The sequence below is a fragment of the Pungitius pungitius genome, unplaced genomic scaffold (genome assembly GCF_949316345.1).
Source record: "Pungitius pungitius unplaced genomic scaffold, fPunPun2.1 scaffold_34, whole genome shotgun sequence".
NCBI lineage: Eukaryota > Metazoa > Chordata > Actinopteri > Perciformes > Gasterosteidae > Pungitius > Pungitius pungitius.
The window spans coordinates 1-16,629 of NW_026909849.1; the positions used below are offsets into that span (position 1 = coordinate 1).

A 16,629-nucleotide genomic window follows, 5' to 3' on the forward strand; every position below is an offset into this window, starting at 1 on the left:
GGCATCTTTGTGTGGGTTAAATAAGGGTATGCAAAGAAGGCTGTGACATCCCATGCCGAAAATTGGATGGACTAGAGAAGACCCGCCTAGGGGTCCCAGCCAATCGGTGAATGGCCATTGCAGTCCCCGCCACCTCAAATGGCCTGACGATGGTATGGACGTAAGCCACCTTTCATCTTCTTCCTATTGCATCTCTTCTACAATGTGAATTTTTTTTTTGGAATTGTGTAGGTGTACAATTTACGGCGCTGGGCGGCTTTCAGAGAGAGAAGTGAAAAAGCTTACGGCACCTGGGATTCCCAGGCGGTCTTCCATCCAGGTACTAACCATGCCCTGCTCTGCTTAGCTTCCGAGATCAGACGAGATCGGGCGGAACCAGAGAGGTATGGCCGTAAGCTGCTTTCCATCTTTTTCCTAATCCTTTAAAACGTGTCAAAGATAATCAGAAGTTTCTTTTTCTAAAATTGAAGCAGTTCTTAGCATTGGCAAGAGAAGTTCCTAAAACCTGAAGGTAACTTTACTTTTCTTCACTGGCAATTCTAACAAGTTGGGTTAGCACCTGTATTTCAACGGCTAAATTACAAACAAAAGTATGCCAATCGTAAATGTTGATCAACACTAATTTAGCAATCATGAAACGGAATCATTTTGGATAATATTGTCTAATTTCCTTTCATATCCAACGTTAAAACAACACTAAACATGCATCTCTTCAACAATGTGATATTCTTTTTGTAATTTGTAGGTGTACAATCTGCGGCGCTCGGCGGCTTTCGGAGAGAGAAGTGAAAAAGCTTACGGCACCTGGGATTCCCAGGCGGTCTTCCATCCAGGTACTAACCAGGCCCTGCTCTGTTTAGCTTCCGAGATCAGACGAGATCGGGCGGAACCAGAGAGGTATGGCCGTAAGCTGCTTTTTATCTTTTTCCTAATCCTTTATAATGCGTCAATGAATTATGATACGCCTGCCGTTGGCATCTTTGTGTGGGTTAAATAAGGGTATGCAAAGAAGGCTGTGACATCCCATGCCGAAAATTGGATGGACTAGAGAAGACCCGCCCAGGGGTCCCAGCCAATCGGTGAATGGCCATTGCAGTCCCCGCCACCTCAAATGGCCTGACGATGGTATGGACGTAAGCCACCTTTCATCTTCTTCCTATTGCATCTCTTCTACAATGTGAATTTTTTTTTGGAATTGTGTAGGTGTACAATTTACGGCGCTGGGCGGCTTTCAGAGAGAGAAGTGAAAAAGCTTACGGCATCTGGGATTCCCAGGCGGTCTTCCATCCAGGTACTAACCAGGCCCTGCTCTGCTTAGCTTCCGAGATCAGACGAGATCGGGCGCAACCAGAGAGGTATGGCCGTAAGCTGCTCTTTATCTTTTTCCTAATCCTTTATAATGCGTCAAAAAATTATGTCACGCCTGCCGTTGGCATCTTTGTGTGGGTTAAATAAGGGTATGCAAAGAAGGCTGTGACATCCTATGCCGAAAATTGGATGGACTAGAGAAGACCCGCCCAGGAGTCCCAGCCAATCGGTGGATGGCCATTGCAGTCCCCGCCACCTCAAATGGCCTGACGATGGTATGGACGTAAGCCACCTTTCATCTTCTTCCTATTGCATCTCTTCTACAATGTGAAATGCTTTTTACAATTGTGTAGGTGTACAATCTGCGGCGCTGGGCGGCTTTCGGAGAGAGAAGTGAAAAAGCTTACGGCACCTGGGATTCCCAGGCGGTCTTCCATCCAGGTACTAACCAGGCCCTGCTCTGCTTAGCTTCCGAGAGCAGACGAGATCGGGCGGAACCAGAGAGGTATGGCCATAAGCTGCTTTTCATCTTTTTCCTAATCCTTTAAAACGTGTCAAAGATAATCAGAAGTTTCTTTTTCTAAAATTGAAGCAGTTCTTAGCATTGGCAAGAGAGGTTCCTAAAACCTGAAGGTAACTTTACTTTTCTTCACTGGCAATTCTAACATGTTTGGTTAGCACCTGTATTTCAACGGCTAAATTACAAACAATAGTATGCCAATCGTAAATGTTGATCAACACTAATTTAGCAATCATGAAACGGAATCATTTTGGATAATATTGTCTAATTTCCTTTCATATCCAACGTTAAAACAACACTAAACATGCATCTCTTCAACAATGTGATATTCTTTTTGTAATTTGTAGGTGTACAATCTGCGGCGCTCGGCGGCTTTCGGAGAGAGAAGTGAAAAAGCTTACGGCACCTGGGATTCCCAGGCGGTCTTCCATCCAGGTACTAACCAGGCCCTGCTCTGCTTAGCTTCCGAGAGCAGACGAGATCGGGCGGAACCAGAGAGGTATGGCCGTAAGCTGCTTTTTATCTTTTTCCTAATCCTTTATAATGCGTCAATGAATTATGACACGCCTGCAGCTGGCATCTTTGTGTGGGTTAAATAAGGGTATGCAAAGAAGGCTGTGACATCCCATGCCGAAAATTGGATGGACTAGAGAAGACCCGCCCAGGGGTCCCAGCCAATCGGTGAATGGCCATTGCAGTCCCCGCCACCTCAAATGGCCTGACGATGGTATGGACGTAAGCCACCTTACATCTTCTTCCTATTGCATCTCTTCTACAATGTGAATTTTTTTTTACAATTGTGTAGGTGTACAATTTACGGCGCTGGGCGGCTTTCAGAGAGAGAATTGAAAAAGCTTACGGCACCTGGGATTCCCAGGCGGTCTTCCATCCAGGTACTAACCAGGCCCTGCTCTGCTTAGCTTCCGAGATCAGACGAGATCGGGCGGAACCAGAGAGGTATGGCCGTAAGCTGCTTTTCATCTTTTTCCTAATCCTTTAAAACGTGTCAACGATAATCAGAAGTTTCTTTTTCTAAAATTGAAGCAGTTCTTAGCATTGGCAAGAGAGGTTCCTAAAGCCTGAAGGTAACTTTACTTTTCTTCACTGGCAATTCTAACATGTTGGGTTAGCACCTGTATTTCAACGGCTAAATTACAAACAATAGTATGCCAATCGTAAATGTTGATCAACACTAATTTAGCAATCATGAAACGGAATCATTTTGGATAATATTGTCTAATTTCCTTTCATATCCAACTTTAAAACAGGTGTACAATCTACGGCGCTGGGCGGCTTTCGGAGAGAGAAGTGAAAAAGCTTACGGCACCTGGGATTCCCAGGCGGTCTTCCATCCAGGTACTAACCAGGCCCTGCTCTGCTTAGCTTCCGAGAGCAGACGAGATCGGGCGGAACCAGAGAGGTATGGCCGTAAGCTGCTTTTTATCTTTTTCCTAATCCTTTATAATGCGTCAATGAATTATGACACGCCTGCAGCTGGCATCTTTGTGTGGGTTAAATAAGGGTATGCAAAGAAGGCTGTGACATCCCATGCCGAAAATTGGATGGACTAGAGAAGACCCGCCCAGGGGTCCCAGCCAATCGGTGAATGGCCATTGCAGTCCCCGCCACCTCAAATGGCCTGACGATGGTATGGACGTAAGCCACCTTACATCTTCTTCCTATTGCATCTCTTCTACAATGTGAATTTTTTTTTACAATTGTGTAGGTGTACAATTTACGGCGCTGGGCGGCTTTCAGAGAGAGAATTGAAAAAGCTTACGGCACCTGGGATTCCCAGGCGGTCTTCCATCCAGGTACTAACCAGGCCCTGCTCTGCTTAGCTTCCGAGATCAGACGAGATCGGGCGGAACCAGAGAGGTATGGCCGTAAGCTGCTTTTCATCTTTTTCCTAATCCTTTAAAACGTGTCAACGATAATCAGAAGTTTCTTTTTCTAAAATTGAAGCAGTTCTTAGCATTGGCAAGAGAGGTTCCTAAAGCCTGAAGGTAACTTTACTTTTCTTCACTGGCAATTCTAACATGTTGGGTTAGCACCTGTATTTCAACGGCTAAATTACAAACAATAGTATGCCAATCGTAAATGTTGATCAACACTAATTTAGCAATCATGAAACGGAATCATTTTGGATAATATTGTCTAATTTCCTTTCATATCCAACTTTAAAACAGGTGTACAATCTACGGCGCTGGGCGGCTTTCGGAGAGAGAAGTGAAAAAGCTTACGGCACCTGGGATTCCCAGGCGGTCTTCCATCCAGGTACTAACCAGGCCCTGCTCTGCTTAGCTTCCGAGATCAGACGAGATCGGGCGGAACCAGAGAGGTATGGCCGTAAGCTGCTTTTCATCTTTTTCCTAATCCTTTAAAACGTGTCAAAGATAATCAGAAGTTTCTTTTTCTAAAATTGAAGCAGTTCTTAGCATTGGCAAGAGAGGTTCCTAAAGCCTGAAGGTAACTTTACTTTTCTTCACTGGCAATTCTAACATGTTGGGTTAGCACCTGTATTTCAACGGCTAAATTACAAACAATAGTATGCCAATCGTAAATGTTGATCAACACTAATTTAGCAATCATGAAACGGAATCATTTTGGATAATATTGTCTAATTTCCTTTCATATCCAACTTTAAAACAGGTGTACAATCTACGGCGCTGGGCGGCTTTCGGAGAGAGAAGTGAAAAAGCTTACGGCACCTGGGATTCCCAGGCGGTCTTCCATACAGGTACTAACCAGGCCCTGCTCTGCTTAGCTTCCGAGATCAGACGAGATCGGGCGGAACCAGAGAGGTATGGCCGTAAGCTGCTTTTTATCTTTTTCCTAATCCTTTAAAACGTGTCAAAGATAATCAGAAGTTTCTTTTTCTAAAATTGAAGCAGTTCTTAGGATTGGCAAGAGAGGTTCCTAAAACCTGAAGGTAACTTTACTTTTCTTCACTGGCAATTCTAACAAGTTGGGTTAGCACCTGTATTTCAACGGCTAAATTACAAACAATAGTATGCCAATCGTAAATGTTGATCAACACTAATTTAGCAATCATGAAACGGAATCATTTTGGATAATATTGTCTAATTTCCTTTCATATCCAACGTTAAAACAACACTAAACATGCATCTCTTCAACAATGTGATATTCTTTTTGTAATTTGTAGGTGTACAATCTGCGGCGCTCGGCGGCTTTCGGAGAGAGAAGTGAAAAAGCTTACGGCACCTGGGATTCCCAGGCGGTCTTCCATCCAGGTACTAACCAGGCCCTGCTCTGCTTAGCTTCCGAGAGCAGACGAGATCGGGCGGAACCAGAGAGGTATGGCCGTAAGCTGCTTTTTATCTTTTTCCTAATCCTTTATAATGCGTCAATGAATTATGACACGCCTGCAGCTGGCATCTTTGTGTGGGTTAAATAAGGGTATGCAAAGAAGGCTGTGACATCCCATGCCGAAAATTGGATGGACTAGAGAAGACCCGCCCAGGGGTCCCAGCCAATCGGTGAATGGCCATTGCAGTCCCCGCCACCTCAAATGGCCTGACGATGGTATGGACGTAAGCCACCTTACATCTTCTTCCTATTGCATCTCTTCTACAATGTGAATTTTTTTTTACAATTGTGTAGGTGTACAATTTACGGCGCTGGGCGGCTTTCAGAGAGAGAATTGAAAAAGCTTACGGCACCTGGGATTCCCAGGCGGTCTTCCATCCAGGTACTAACCAGGCCCTGCTCTGCTTAGCTTCCGAGATCAGACGAGATCGGGCGGAACCAGAGAGGTATGGCCGTAAGCTGCTTTTCATCTTTTTCCTAATCCTTTAAAACGTGTCAACGATAATCAGAAGTTTCTTTTTCTAAAATTGAAGCAGTTCTTAGCATTGGCAAGAGAGGTTCCTAAAGCCTGAAGGTAACTTTACTTTTCTTCACTGGCAATTCTAACATGTTGGGTTAGCACCTGTATTTCAACGGCTAAATTACAAACAATAGTATGCCAATCGTAAATGTTGATCAACACTAATTTAGCAATCATGAAACGGAATCATTTTGGATAATATTGTCTAATTTCCTTTCATATCCAACTTTAAAACAGGTGTACAATCTACGGCGCTGGGCGGCTTTCAGAGAGAAGTGAAAAAGCTTACGGCACCTGGGATTCCCAGGCGGTCTTCCATCCAGGTACTAACCAGGCCCTGCTCTGCTTAGCTTCCGAGATCAGACGAGATCGGGCGGAACCAGAGAGGTATGGCCGTAAGCTGCTTTCCATCTTTTTCCTAATCCTTTAAAACGTGTCAAAGATAATCAGAAGTTTCTTTTTCTAAAATTGAAGCAGTTCTTAGCATTGGCAAGAGAGGTTCCTAAAGCCTGAAGGTAACTTTACTTTTCTTCACTGGCAATTCTAACATGTTGGGTTAGCACCTGTATTTCAACGGCTAAATTACAAACAATAGTATGCCAATCGTAAATGTTGATCAACACTAATTTAGCAATCATGAAACGGAATCATTTTGGATAATATTGTCTAATTTCCTTTCATATCCAACTTTAAAACAGGTGTACAATCTACGGCGCTGGGCGGCTTTCGGAGAGAGAAGTGAAAAAGCTTACGGCACCTGGGATTCCCAGGCGGTCTTCCATACAGGTACTAACCAGGCCCTGCTCTGCTTAGCTTCCGAGATCAGACGAGATCGGGCGGAACCAGAGAGGTATGGCCGTAAGCTGCTTTTTATCTTTTTCCTAATCCTTTAAAACGTGTCAAAGATAATCAGAAGAGTTTCTTTTTCTAAAATTGAAGCAGTTCTTAGGATTGGCAAGAGAAGTTCCTAAAACCTGAAGGTAACTTTACTTTTCTTCACTGGCAATTCTAACAAGTTGGGTTAGCACCTGTATTTCAACGGCTAAATTACAAACAAAAGTATGCCAATCGTAAATGTTGATCAACACTAATTTAGCAATCATGAAACGGAATCATTTTGGATAATATTGTCTAATTTCCTTTCATATCCAACGTTAAAACAACACTAAACAGGCATCTCTTCAACAATGTGATATTCTTTTTGTAATTTGTAGGTGTACAATCTGCGGCGCTCGGCGGCTTTCGGAGAGAGAAGTGAAAAAGCTTACGGCACCTGGGATTCCCAGGCAGTCTTCCATCCAGGTACTAACCAGGCCCTGCTCTGTTTAGCTTCCGAGATCAGACGAGATCGGGCGGAACCAGAGAGGTATGGCCGTAAGCTGCTTTTTATCTTTTTCCTAATCCTTTATAATGCGTCAATGAATTATGATACGCCTGCCGTTGGCATCTTTGTGTGGGTTAAATAAGGGTATGCAAAGAAGGCTGTGACATCCCATGCCGAAAATTGGATGGACTAGAGAAGACCCGCCTAGGGGTCCCAGCCAATCGGTGAATGGCCATTGCAGTCCCCGCCACCTCAAATGGCCTGACGATGGTATGGACGTAAGCCACCTTTCATCTTCTTCCTATTGCATCTCTTCTACAATGTGAATTTTTTTTTTGGAATTGTGTAGGTGTACAATTTACGGCGCTGGGCGGCTTTCAGAGAGAGAAGTGAAAAAGCTTACGGCACCTGGGATTCCCAGGCGGTCTTCCATCCAGGTACTAACCATGCCCTGCTCTGCTTAGCTTCCGAGATCAGACGAGATCGGGCGGAACCAGAGAGGTATGGCCGTAAGCTGCTTTCCATCTTTTTCCTAATCCTTTAAAACGTGTCAAAGATAATCAGAAGTTTCTTTTTCTAAAATTGAAGCAGTTCTTAGCATTGGCAAGAGAGGTTCCTAAAGCCTGAAGGTAACTTTACTTTTCTTCACTGGCAATTCTAACATGTTGGGTTAGCACCTGTATTTCAACGGCTAAATTACAAACAATAGTATGCCAATCGTAAATGTTGATCAACACTAATTTAGCAATCATGAAACGGAATCATTTTGGATAATATTGTCTAATTTCCTTTCATATCCAACTTTAAAACAGGTGTACAATCTACGGCGCTGGGCGGCTTTCAGAGAGAAGTGAAAAAGCTTACGGCACCTGGGATTCCCAGGCGGTCTTCCATCCAGGTACTAACCAGGCCCTGCTCTGCTTAGCTTCCGAGATCAGACGAGATCGGGCGGAACCAGAGAGGTATGGCCGTAAGCTGCTTTTAATCTTTTTCCTAATCCTTTAAAACGTGTCAAAGATAATCAGAAGTTTCTTTTTCTAAAATTGAAGCAGTTCTTAGCATTGGCAAGAGAGGTTCCTAAAGCCTGAAGGTAACTTTACTTTTCTTCACTGGCAATTCTAACATGTTGGGTTAGCACCTGTATTTCAACGGCTAAATTACAAACAATAGTATGCCAATCGTAAATGTTGATCAACACTAATTTAGCAATCATGAAACGGAATCATTTTGGATAATATTGTCTAATTTCCTTTCATATCCAACGTTAAAACAACACTAAACAGGCATCTCTTCAACAATGTGATATTCTTTTTGTAATTTGTAGGTGTACAATCTGCGGCGCTCGGCGGCTTTCGGAGAGAGAAGTGAAAAAGCTTACGGCACCTGGGATTCCCAGGCGGTCTTCCATCCAGGTACTAACCAGGCCCTGCTCTGTTTAGCTTCCGAGATCAGACGAGATCGGGCGGAACCAGAGAGGTATGGCCGTAAGCTGCTTTTTATCTTTTTCCTAATCCTTTATAATGCGTCAATGAATTATGATACGCCTGCCGTTGGCCTCTTTATGTGGGTTAAATAAGGGTATGCAAAGAAGGCTGTGACATCCCATGCCGAAAATTGGATGGACTAGAGAAGACCCGCCCAGGGGTCCCAGCCAATCGGTGATGGCCATTGCAGTCCCCGCCACCTCAAATGGCCTGACGATGGTATGGACGTAAGCCACCTTTCATCTTCTTCCTATTGCATCTCTTCTACAATGTGAATTTTTTTTTGGAATTGTGTAGGTGTACAATTTACGGCGCTGGGCGGCTTTCAGAGAGAGAAGTGAAAAAGCTTACGGCATCTGGGATTCCCAGGCGGTCTTCCATCCAGGTACTAACCAGGCCCTGCTCTGCTTAGCTTCCGAGATCAGACGAGATCGGGCGCAACCAGAGAGGTATGGCCGTAAGCTGCTCTTTATCTTTTTCCTAATCCTTTATAATGCGTCAAAAAATTATGTCACGCCTGCCGTTGGCATCTTTGTGTGGGTTAAATAAGGGTATGCAAAGAAGGCTGTGACATCCTATGCCGAAAATTGGATGGACTAGAGAAGACCCGCCCAGGAGTCCCAGCCAATCGGTGGATGGCCATTGCAGTCCCCGCCACCTCAAATGGCCTGACGATGGTATGGACGTAAGCCACCTTTCATCTTCTTCCTATTGCATCTCTTCTACAATGTGAAATGCTTTTTACAATTGTGTAGGTGTACAATCTGCGGCGCTGGGCGGCTTTCGGAGAGAGAAGTGAAAAAGCTTATGGCACCTGGGATTCCCAGGCGGTCTTCCATCCAGGTACTAACCAGGCCCTGCTCTGCTTAGCTTCCGAGAGCAGACGAGATCGGGCGGAACCAGAGAGGTATGGCCATAAGCTGCTTTTCATCTTTTTCCTAATCCTTTAAAACGTGTCAAAGATAATCAGAAGTTTCTTTTTCTAAAATTGAAGCAGTTCTTAGCATTGGCAAGAGAGGTTCCTAAAGCCTGAAGGTAACTTTACTTTTCTTCACTGGCAATTCTAACATGTTGGGTTAGCACCTGTATTTCAACGGCTAAATTACAAACAATAGTATGCCAATCGTAAATGTTGATCAACACTAATTTAGCAATCATGAAACGGAATCATTTTGGATAATATTGTCTAATTTCCTTTCATATCCAACGTTAAAACAACACTAAACATGCATCTCTTCAACAATGTGATATTCTTTTTGTAATTTGTAGGTGTACAATCTGCGGCGCTCGGCGGCTTTCGGAGAGAGAAGTGAAAAAGCTTACGGCACCTGGGATTCCCAGGCGGTCTTCCATCCAGGTACTAACCAGGCCCTGCTCTGTTTAGCTTCCGAGATCAGACGAGATCGGGCGGAACCAGAGAGGTATGGCCGTAAGCTGCTTTTTATCTTTTTCCTAATCCTTTATAATGCGTCAATGAATTATGATACGCCTGCCGTTGGCATCTTTGTGTGGGTTAAATAAGGGTATGCAAAGAAGGCTGTGACATCCCATGCCGAAAATTGGATGGACTAGAGAAGACCCGCCCAGGGGTCCCAGCCAATCGGTGAATGGCCATTGCAGTCCCCGCCACCTCAAATGGCCTGACGATGGTATGGACGTAAGCCACCTTTCATCTTCTTCCTATTGCATCTCTTCTACAATGTGAATTTTTTTTTGGAATTGTGTAGGTGTACAATTTACGGCGCTGGGCGGCTTTCAGAGAGAGAAGTGAAAAAGCTTACGGCATCTGGGATTCCCAGGCGGTCTTCCATCCAGGTACTAACCAGGCCCTGCTCTGCTTAGCTTCCGAGATCAGACGAGATCGGGCGCAACCAGAGAGGTATGGCCGTAAGCTGCTCTTTATCTTTTTCCTAATCCTTTATAATGCGTCAAAAAATTATGTCACGCCTGCCGTTGGCATCTTTGTGTGGGTTAAATAAGGGTATGCAAAGAAGGCTGTGACATCCTATGCCGAAAATTGGATGGACTAGAGAAGACCCGCCCAGGAGTCCCAGCCAATCGGTGGATGGCCATTGCAGTCCCCGCCACCTCAAATGGCCTGACGATGGTATGGACGTAAGCCACCTTTCATCTTCTTCCTATTGCATCTCTTCTACAATGTGAAATGCTTTTTACAATTGTGTAGGTGTACAATCTGCGGCGCTGGGCGGCTTTCGGAGAGAGAAGTGAAAAAGCTTACGGCACCTGGGATTCCCAGGCGGTCTTCCATCCAGGTACTAACCAGGCCCTGCTCTGCTTAGCTTCCGAGAGCAGACGAGATCGGGCGGAACCAGAGAGGTATGGCCATAAGCTGCTTTTCATCTTTTTCCTAATCCTTTAAAACGTGTCAAAGATAATCAGAAGTTTCTTTTTCTAAAATTGAAGCAGTTCTTAGCATTGGCAAGAGAGGTTCCTAAAACCTGAAGGTAACTTTACTTTTCTTCACTGGCAATTCTAACATGTTTGGTTAGCACCTGTATTTCAACGGCTAAATTACAAACAATAGTATGCCAATCGTAAATGTTGATCAACACTAATTTAGCAATCATGAAACGGAATCATTTTGGATAATATTGTCTAATTTCCTTTCATATCCAACGTTAAAACAACACTAAACATGCATCTCTTCAACAATGTGATATTCTTTTTGTAATTTGTAGGTGTACAATCTGCGGCGCTCGGCGGCTTTCGGAGAGAGAAGTGAAAAAGCTTACGGCACCTGGGATTCCCAGGCGGTCTTCCATCCAGGTACTAACCAGGCCCTGCTCTGCTTAGCTTCCGAGAGCAGACGAGATCGGGCGGAACCAGAGAGGTATGGCCGTAAGCTGCTTTTTATCTTTTTCCTAATCCTTTATAATGCGTCAATGAATTATGACACGCCTGCAGCTGGCATCTTTGTGTGGGTTAAATAAGGGTATGCAAAGAAGGCTGTGACATCCCATGCCGAAAATTGGATGGACTAGAGAAGACCCGCCCAGGGGTCCCAGCCAATCGGTGAATGGCCATTGCAGTCCCCGCCACCTCAAATGGCCTGACGATGGTATGGACGTAAGCCACCTTACATCTTCTTCCTATTGCATCTCTTCTACAATGTGAATTTTTTTTTACAATTGTGTAGGTGTACAATTTACGGCGCTGGGCGGCTTTCAGAGAGAGAATTGAAAAAGCTTACGGCACCTGGGATTCCCAGGCGGTCTTCCATCCAGGTACTAACCAGGCCCTGCTCTGCTTAGCTTCCGAGATCAGACGAGATCGGGCGGAACCAGAGAGGTATGGCCGTAAGCTGCTTTTCATCTTTTTCCTAATCCTTTAAAACGTGTCAACGATAATCAGAAGTTTCTTTTTCTAAAATTGAAGCAGTTCTTAGCATTGGCAAGAGAGGTTCCTAAAGCCTGAAGGTAACTTTACTTTTCTTCACTGGCAATTCTAACATGTTGGGTTAGCACCTGTATTTCAACGGCTAAATTACAAACAATAGTATGCCAATCGTAAATGTTGATCAACACTAATTTAGCAATCATGAAACGGAATCATTTTGGATAATATTGTCTAATTTCCTTTCATATCCAACTTTAAAACAGGTGTACAATCTACGGCGCTGGGCGGCTTTCGGAGAGAGAAGTGAAAAAGCTTACGGCACCTGGGATTCCCAGGCGGTCTTCCATCCAGGTACTAACCAGGCCTTGCTCTGCTTAGCTTCCGAGATCAGACGAGATCGGGCGGAACCAGAGAGGTATGGCCGTAAGCTGCTTTCCATCTTTTTCCTAATCCTTTAAAACGTGTCAAAGATAATCAGAAGTTTCTTTTTCTAAAATTGAAGCAGTTCTTAGCATTGGCAAGAGAGGTTCCTAAAGCCTGAAGGTAACTTTACTTTTCTTCACTGGCAATTCTAACATGTTGGGTTAGCACCTGTATTTCAACGGCTAAATTACAAACAATAGTATGCCAATCGTAAATGTTGATCAACACTAATTTAGCAATCATGAAACGGAATCATTTTGGATAATATTGTCTAATTTCCTTTCATATCCAACGTTAAAACAACACTAAACAGGCATCTCTTCAACAATGTGATATTCTTTTTGTAATTTGTAGGTGTACAATCTGCGGCGCTCGGCGGCTTTCGGAGAGAGAAGTGAAAAAGCTTACGGCACCTGGGATTCCCAGGCGGTCTTCCATCCAGGTACTAACCAGGCCCTGCTCTGTTTAGCTTCCGAGATCAGACGAGATCGGGCGGAACCAGAGAGGTATGGCCGTAAGCTGCTTTTTATCTTTTTCCTAATCCTTTATAATGCGTCAATGAATTATGATACGCCTGCCGTTGGCCTCTTTATGTGGGTTAAATAAGGGTATGCAAAGAAGGCTGTGACATCCCATGCCGAAAATTGGATGGACTAGAGAAGACCCGCCCAGGGGTCCCAGCCAATCGGTGATGGCCATTGCAGTCCCCGCCACCTCAAATGGCCTGACGATGGTATGGACGTAAGCCACCTTTCATCTTCTTCCTATTGCATCTCTTCTACAATGTGAATTTTTTTTTGGAATTGTGTAGGTGTACAATTTACGGCGCTGGGCGGCTTTCAGAGAGAGAAGTGAAAAAGCTTACGGCATCTGGGATTCCCAGGCGGTCTTCCATCCAGGTACTAACCAGGCCCTGCTCTGCTTAGCTTCCGAGATCAGACGAGATCGGGCGCAACCAGAGAGGTATGGCCGTAAGCTGCTCTTTATCTTTTTCCTAATCCTTTATAATGCGTCAAAAAATTATGTCACGCCTGCCGTTGGCATCTTTGTGTGGGTTAAATAAGGGTATGCAAAGAAGGCTGTGACATCCTATGCCGAAAATTGGATGGACTAGAGAAGACCCGCCCAGGAGTCCCAGCCAATCGGTGGATGGCCATTGCAGTCCCCGCCACCTCAAATGGCCTGACGATGGTATGGACGTAAGCCACCTTTCATCTTCTTCCTATTGCATCTCTTCTACAATGTGAAATGCTTTTTACAATTGTGTAGGTGTACAATCTGCGGCGCTGGGCGGCTTTCGGAGAGAGAAGTGAAAAAGCTTATGGCACCTGGGATTCCCAGGCGGTCTTCCATCCAGGTACTAACCAGGCCCTGCTCTGCTTAGCTTCCGAGAGCAGACGAGATCGGGCGGAACCAGAGAGGTATGGCCATAAGCTGCTTTTCATCTTTTTCCTAATCCTTTAAAACGTGTCAAAGATAATCAGAAGTTTCTTTTTCTAAAATTGAAGCAGTTCTTAGCATTGGCAAGAGAGGTTCCTAAAGCCTGAAGGTAACTTTACTTTTCTTCACTGGCAATTCTAACATGTTGGGTTAGCACCTGTATTTCAACGGCTAAATTACAAACAATAGTATGCCAATCGTAAATGTTGATCAACACTAATTTAGCAATCATGAAACGGAATCATTTTGGATAATATTGTCTAATTTCCTTTCATATCCAACGTTAAAACAACACTAAACATGCATCTCTTCAACAATGTGATATTCTTTTTGTAATTTGTAGGTGTACAATCTGCGGCGCTCGGCGGCTTTCGGAGAGAGAAGTGAAAAAGCTTACGGCACCTGGGATTCCCAGGCGGTCTTCCATCCAGGTACTAACCAGGCCCTGCTCTGTTTAGCTTCCGAGATCAGACGAGATCGGGCGGAACCAGAGAGGTATGGCCGTAAGCTGCTTTTTATCTTTTTCCTAATCCTTTATAATGCGTCAATGAATTATGATACGCCTGCCGTTGGCATCTTTGTGTGGGTTAAATAAGGGTATGCAAAGAAGGCTGTGACATCCCATGCCGAAAATTGGATGGACTAGAGAAGACCCGCCCAGGGGTCCCAGCCAATCGGTGAATGGCCATTGCAGTCCCCGCCACCTCAAATGGCCTGACGATGGTATGGACGTAAGCCACCTTTCATCTTCTTCCTATTGCATCTCTTCTACAATGTGAATTTTTTTTTGGAATTGTGTAGGTGTACAATTTACGGCGCTGGGCGGCTTTCAGAGAGAGAAGTGAAAAAGCTTACGGCATCTGGGATTCCCAGGCGGTCTTCCATCCAGGTACTAACCAGGCCCTGCTCTGCTTAGCTTCCGAGATCAGACGAGATCGGGCGCAACCAGAGAGGTATGGCCGTAAGCTGCTCTTTATCTTTTTCCTAATCCTTTATAATGCGTCAAAAAATTATGTCACGCCTGCCGTTGGCATCTTTGTGTGGGTTAAATAAGGGTATGCAAAGAAGGCTGTGACATCCTATGCCGAAAATTGGATGGACTAGAGAAGACCCGCCCAGGAGTCCCAGCCAATCGGTGGATGGCCATTGCAGTCCCCGCCACCTCAAATGGCCTGACGATGGTATGGACGTAAGCCACCTTTCATCTTCTTCCTATTGCATCTCTTCTACAATGTGAAATGCTTTTTACAATTGTGTAGGTGTACAATCTGCGGCGCTGGGCGGCTTTCGGAGAGAGAAGTGAAAAAGCTTACGGCACCTGGGATTCCCAGGCGGTCTTCCATCCAGGTACTAACCAGGCCCTGCTCTGCTTAGCTTCCGAGAGCAGACGAGATCGGGCGGAACCAGAGAGGTATGGCCATAAGCTGCTTTTCATCTTTTTCCTAATCCTTTAAAACGTGTCAAAGATAATCAGAAGTTTCTTTTTCTAAAATTGAAGCAGTTCTTAGCATTGGCAAGAGAGGTTCCTAAAACCTGAAGGTAACTTTACTTTTCTTCACTGGCAATTCTAACATGTTTGGTTAGCACCTGTATTTCAACGGCTAAATTACAAACAATAGTATGCCAATCGTAAATGTTGATCAACACTAATTTAGCAATCATGAAACGGAATCATTTTGGATAATATTGTCTAATTTCCTTTCATATCCAACGTTAAAACAACACTAAACATGCATCTCTTCAACAATGTGATATTCTTTTTGTAATTTGTAGGTGTACAATCTGCGGCGCTCGGCGGCTTTCGGAGAGAGAAGTGAAAAAGCTTACGGCACCTGGGATTCCCAGGCGGTCTTCCATCCAGGTACTAACCAGGCCCTGCTCTGCTTAGCTTCCGAGAGCAGACGAGATCGGGCGGAACCAGAGAGGTATGGCCGTAAGCTGCTTTTTATCTTTTTCCTAATCCTTTATAATGCGTCAATGAATTATGACACGCCTGCAGCTGGCATCTTTGTGTGGGTTAAATAAGGGTATGCAAAGAAGGCTGTGACATCCCATGCCGAAAATTGGATGGACTAGAGAAGACCCGCCCAGGGGTCCCAGCCAATCGGTGAATGGCCATTGCAGTCCCCGCCACCTCAAATGGCCTGACGATGGTATGGACGTAAGCCACCTTACATCTTCTTCCTATTGCATCTCTTCTACAATGTGAATTTTTTTTTACAATTGTGTAGGTGTACAATTTACGGCGCTGGGCGGCTTTCAGAGAGAGAATTGAAAAAGCTTACGGCACCTGGGATTCCCAGGCGGTCTTCCATCCAGGTACTAACCAGGCCCTGCTCTGCTTAGCTTCCGAGATCAGACGAGATCGGGCGGAACCAGAGAGGTATGGCCGTAAGCTGCTTTTCATCTTTTTCCTAATCCTTTAAAACGTGTCAACGATAATCAGAAGTTTCTTTTTCTAAAATTGAAGCAGTTCTTAGCATTGGCAAGAGAGGTTCCTAAAGCCTGAAGGTAACTTTACTTTTCTTCACTGGCAATTCTAACATGTTGGGTTAGCACCTGTATTTCAACGGCTAAATTACAAACAATAGTATGCCAATCGTAAATGTTGATCAACACTAATTTAGCAATCATGAAACGGAATCATTTTGGATAATATTGTCTAATTTCCTTTCATATCCAACTTTAAAACAGGTGTACAATCTACGGCGCTGGGCGGCTTTCGGAGAGAGAAGTGAAAAAGCTTACGGCACCTGGGATTCCCAGGCGGTCTTCCATCCAGGTACTAACCAGGCCTTGCTCTGCTTAGCTTCCGAGATCAGACGAGATCGGGCGGAACCAGAGAGGTATGGCCGTAAGCTGCTTTCCATCTTTTTCCTAATCCTTTAAAACGTGTCAAAGATAATCAGAAGTTTCTTTTTCT

At 44.6% G+C, this 16,629-nt stretch overlaps 35 non-coding genes across 35 annotated transcripts; all 35 read right to left on the minus strand.

Moving 5' to 3' along the window:
• Positions 1-278: 278 nt before the first annotated feature.
• LOC134114582 (5S ribosomal RNA) lies at positions 279-397 on the minus strand. The gene has a single exon (XR_009946949.1). It is a non-coding gene; the product is annotated as a 5S ribosomal RNA (ribosomal RNA).
• A 395-nt stretch (positions 398-792) lies between these two features.
• On the minus strand, positions 793-911 carry LOC134114284 (5S ribosomal RNA). Its single transcript, XR_009946650.1, has one exon. It is a non-coding gene; the product is annotated as a 5S ribosomal RNA (ribosomal RNA).
• Positions 912-1,250: 339 nt separating this feature from the next.
• LOC134114364 (5S ribosomal RNA) lies at positions 1,251-1,369 on the minus strand. The gene has a single exon (XR_009946730.1). It is a non-coding gene; the product is annotated as a 5S ribosomal RNA (ribosomal RNA).
• A 339-nt stretch (positions 1,370-1,708) lies between these two features.
• On the minus strand, positions 1,709-1,827 carry LOC134114608 (5S ribosomal RNA). The gene has a single exon (XR_009946975.1). It is a non-coding gene; the product is annotated as a 5S ribosomal RNA (ribosomal RNA).
• A 395-nt stretch (positions 1,828-2,222) lies between these two features.
• Positions 2,223-2,341, minus strand: LOC134114460 (5S ribosomal RNA). The gene has a single exon (XR_009946826.1). It is a non-coding gene; the product is annotated as a 5S ribosomal RNA (ribosomal RNA).
• A 339-nt stretch (positions 2,342-2,680) lies between these two features.
• Positions 2,681-2,799, minus strand: LOC134115074 (5S ribosomal RNA). The gene has a single exon (XR_009947436.1). It is a non-coding gene; the product is annotated as a 5S ribosomal RNA (ribosomal RNA).
• A 344-nt stretch (positions 2,800-3,143) lies between these two features.
• On the minus strand, positions 3,144-3,262 carry LOC134114461 (5S ribosomal RNA). Its single transcript, XR_009946828.1, has one exon. It is a non-coding gene; the product is annotated as a 5S ribosomal RNA (ribosomal RNA).
• A 339-nt stretch (positions 3,263-3,601) lies between these two features.
• On the minus strand, positions 3,602-3,720 carry LOC134115085 (5S ribosomal RNA). The gene has a single exon (XR_009947447.1). It is a non-coding gene; the product is annotated as a 5S ribosomal RNA (ribosomal RNA).
• Positions 3,721-4,064: 344 nt separating this feature from the next.
• On the minus strand, positions 4,065-4,183 carry LOC134115096 (5S ribosomal RNA). The gene has a single exon (XR_009947458.1). It is a non-coding gene; the product is annotated as a 5S ribosomal RNA (ribosomal RNA).
• Positions 4,184-4,527: 344 nt separating this feature from the next.
• LOC134114388 (5S ribosomal RNA) lies at positions 4,528-4,646 on the minus strand. The gene has a single exon (XR_009946754.1). It is a non-coding gene; the product is annotated as a 5S ribosomal RNA (ribosomal RNA).
• A 395-nt stretch (positions 4,647-5,041) lies between these two features.
• Positions 5,042-5,160, minus strand: LOC134114462 (5S ribosomal RNA). Its single transcript, XR_009946829.1, has one exon. It is a non-coding gene; the product is annotated as a 5S ribosomal RNA (ribosomal RNA).
• Positions 5,161-5,499: 339 nt separating this feature from the next.
• Positions 5,500-5,618, minus strand: LOC134115107 (5S ribosomal RNA). The gene has a single exon (XR_009947469.1). It is a non-coding gene; the product is annotated as a 5S ribosomal RNA (ribosomal RNA).
• Positions 5,619-5,960: 342 nt separating this feature from the next.
• LOC134115118 (5S ribosomal RNA) lies at positions 5,961-6,079 on the minus strand. Its single transcript, XR_009947480.1, has one exon. It is a non-coding gene; the product is annotated as a 5S ribosomal RNA (ribosomal RNA).
• Positions 6,080-6,423: 344 nt separating this feature from the next.
• On the minus strand, positions 6,424-6,542 carry LOC134114389 (5S ribosomal RNA). The gene has a single exon (XR_009946755.1). It is a non-coding gene; the product is annotated as a 5S ribosomal RNA (ribosomal RNA).
• Positions 6,543-6,939: 397 nt separating this feature from the next.
• On the minus strand, positions 6,940-7,058 carry LOC134114572 (5S ribosomal RNA). The gene has a single exon (XR_009946939.1). It is a non-coding gene; the product is annotated as a 5S ribosomal RNA (ribosomal RNA).
• A 340-nt stretch (positions 7,059-7,398) lies between these two features.
• On the minus strand, positions 7,399-7,517 carry LOC134114583 (5S ribosomal RNA). Its single transcript, XR_009946950.1, has one exon. It is a non-coding gene; the product is annotated as a 5S ribosomal RNA (ribosomal RNA).
• A 342-nt stretch (positions 7,518-7,859) lies between these two features.
• Positions 7,860-7,978, minus strand: LOC134115129 (5S ribosomal RNA). The gene has a single exon (XR_009947491.1). It is a non-coding gene; the product is annotated as a 5S ribosomal RNA (ribosomal RNA).
• A 395-nt stretch (positions 7,979-8,373) lies between these two features.
• LOC134114285 (5S ribosomal RNA) lies at positions 8,374-8,492 on the minus strand. Its single transcript, XR_009946651.1, has one exon. It is a non-coding gene; the product is annotated as a 5S ribosomal RNA (ribosomal RNA).
• A 338-nt stretch (positions 8,493-8,830) lies between these two features.
• LOC134114365 (5S ribosomal RNA) lies at positions 8,831-8,949 on the minus strand. The gene has a single exon (XR_009946731.1). It is a non-coding gene; the product is annotated as a 5S ribosomal RNA (ribosomal RNA).
• A 339-nt stretch (positions 8,950-9,288) lies between these two features.
• Positions 9,289-9,407, minus strand: LOC134114642 (5S ribosomal RNA). Its single transcript, XR_009947009.1, has one exon. It is a non-coding gene; the product is annotated as a 5S ribosomal RNA (ribosomal RNA).
• A 395-nt stretch (positions 9,408-9,802) lies between these two features.
• On the minus strand, positions 9,803-9,921 carry LOC134114286 (5S ribosomal RNA). The gene has a single exon (XR_009946652.1). It is a non-coding gene; the product is annotated as a 5S ribosomal RNA (ribosomal RNA).
• Positions 9,922-10,260: 339 nt separating this feature from the next.
• Positions 10,261-10,379, minus strand: LOC134114366 (5S ribosomal RNA). The gene has a single exon (XR_009946732.1). It is a non-coding gene; the product is annotated as a 5S ribosomal RNA (ribosomal RNA).
• A 339-nt stretch (positions 10,380-10,718) lies between these two features.
• LOC134114609 (5S ribosomal RNA) lies at positions 10,719-10,837 on the minus strand. Its single transcript, XR_009946976.1, has one exon. It is a non-coding gene; the product is annotated as a 5S ribosomal RNA (ribosomal RNA).
• A 395-nt stretch (positions 10,838-11,232) lies between these two features.
• On the minus strand, positions 11,233-11,351 carry LOC134114463 (5S ribosomal RNA). The gene has a single exon (XR_009946830.1). It is a non-coding gene; the product is annotated as a 5S ribosomal RNA (ribosomal RNA).
• Positions 11,352-11,690: 339 nt separating this feature from the next.
• LOC134115140 (5S ribosomal RNA) lies at positions 11,691-11,809 on the minus strand. The gene has a single exon (XR_009947502.1). It is a non-coding gene; the product is annotated as a 5S ribosomal RNA (ribosomal RNA).
• Positions 11,810-12,153: 344 nt separating this feature from the next.
• On the minus strand, positions 12,154-12,272 carry LOC134114564 (5S ribosomal RNA). Its single transcript, XR_009946931.1, has one exon. It is a non-coding gene; the product is annotated as a 5S ribosomal RNA (ribosomal RNA).
• A 395-nt stretch (positions 12,273-12,667) lies between these two features.
• LOC134114287 (5S ribosomal RNA) lies at positions 12,668-12,786 on the minus strand. The gene has a single exon (XR_009946653.1). It is a non-coding gene; the product is annotated as a 5S ribosomal RNA (ribosomal RNA).
• A 338-nt stretch (positions 12,787-13,124) lies between these two features.
• LOC134114367 (5S ribosomal RNA) lies at positions 13,125-13,243 on the minus strand. Its single transcript, XR_009946733.1, has one exon. It is a non-coding gene; the product is annotated as a 5S ribosomal RNA (ribosomal RNA).
• A 339-nt stretch (positions 13,244-13,582) lies between these two features.
• Positions 13,583-13,701, minus strand: LOC134114643 (5S ribosomal RNA). Its single transcript, XR_009947010.1, has one exon. It is a non-coding gene; the product is annotated as a 5S ribosomal RNA (ribosomal RNA).
• A 395-nt stretch (positions 13,702-14,096) lies between these two features.
• LOC134114288 (5S ribosomal RNA) lies at positions 14,097-14,215 on the minus strand. The gene has a single exon (XR_009946654.1). It is a non-coding gene; the product is annotated as a 5S ribosomal RNA (ribosomal RNA).
• Positions 14,216-14,554: 339 nt separating this feature from the next.
• On the minus strand, positions 14,555-14,673 carry LOC134114369 (5S ribosomal RNA). Its single transcript, XR_009946735.1, has one exon. It is a non-coding gene; the product is annotated as a 5S ribosomal RNA (ribosomal RNA).
• Positions 14,674-15,012: 339 nt separating this feature from the next.
• Positions 15,013-15,131, minus strand: LOC134114610 (5S ribosomal RNA). Its single transcript, XR_009946977.1, has one exon. It is a non-coding gene; the product is annotated as a 5S ribosomal RNA (ribosomal RNA).
• Positions 15,132-15,526: 395 nt separating this feature from the next.
• LOC134114464 (5S ribosomal RNA) lies at positions 15,527-15,645 on the minus strand. Its single transcript, XR_009946831.1, has one exon. It is a non-coding gene; the product is annotated as a 5S ribosomal RNA (ribosomal RNA).
• A 339-nt stretch (positions 15,646-15,984) lies between these two features.
• Positions 15,985-16,103, minus strand: LOC134115152 (5S ribosomal RNA). Its single transcript, XR_009947514.1, has one exon. It is a non-coding gene; the product is annotated as a 5S ribosomal RNA (ribosomal RNA).
• A 344-nt stretch (positions 16,104-16,447) lies between these two features.
• LOC134114565 (5S ribosomal RNA) lies at positions 16,448-16,566 on the minus strand. The gene has a single exon (XR_009946932.1). It is a non-coding gene; the product is annotated as a 5S ribosomal RNA (ribosomal RNA).
• Between the last annotated feature and the right edge of the window lie 63 nt (positions 16,567-16,629).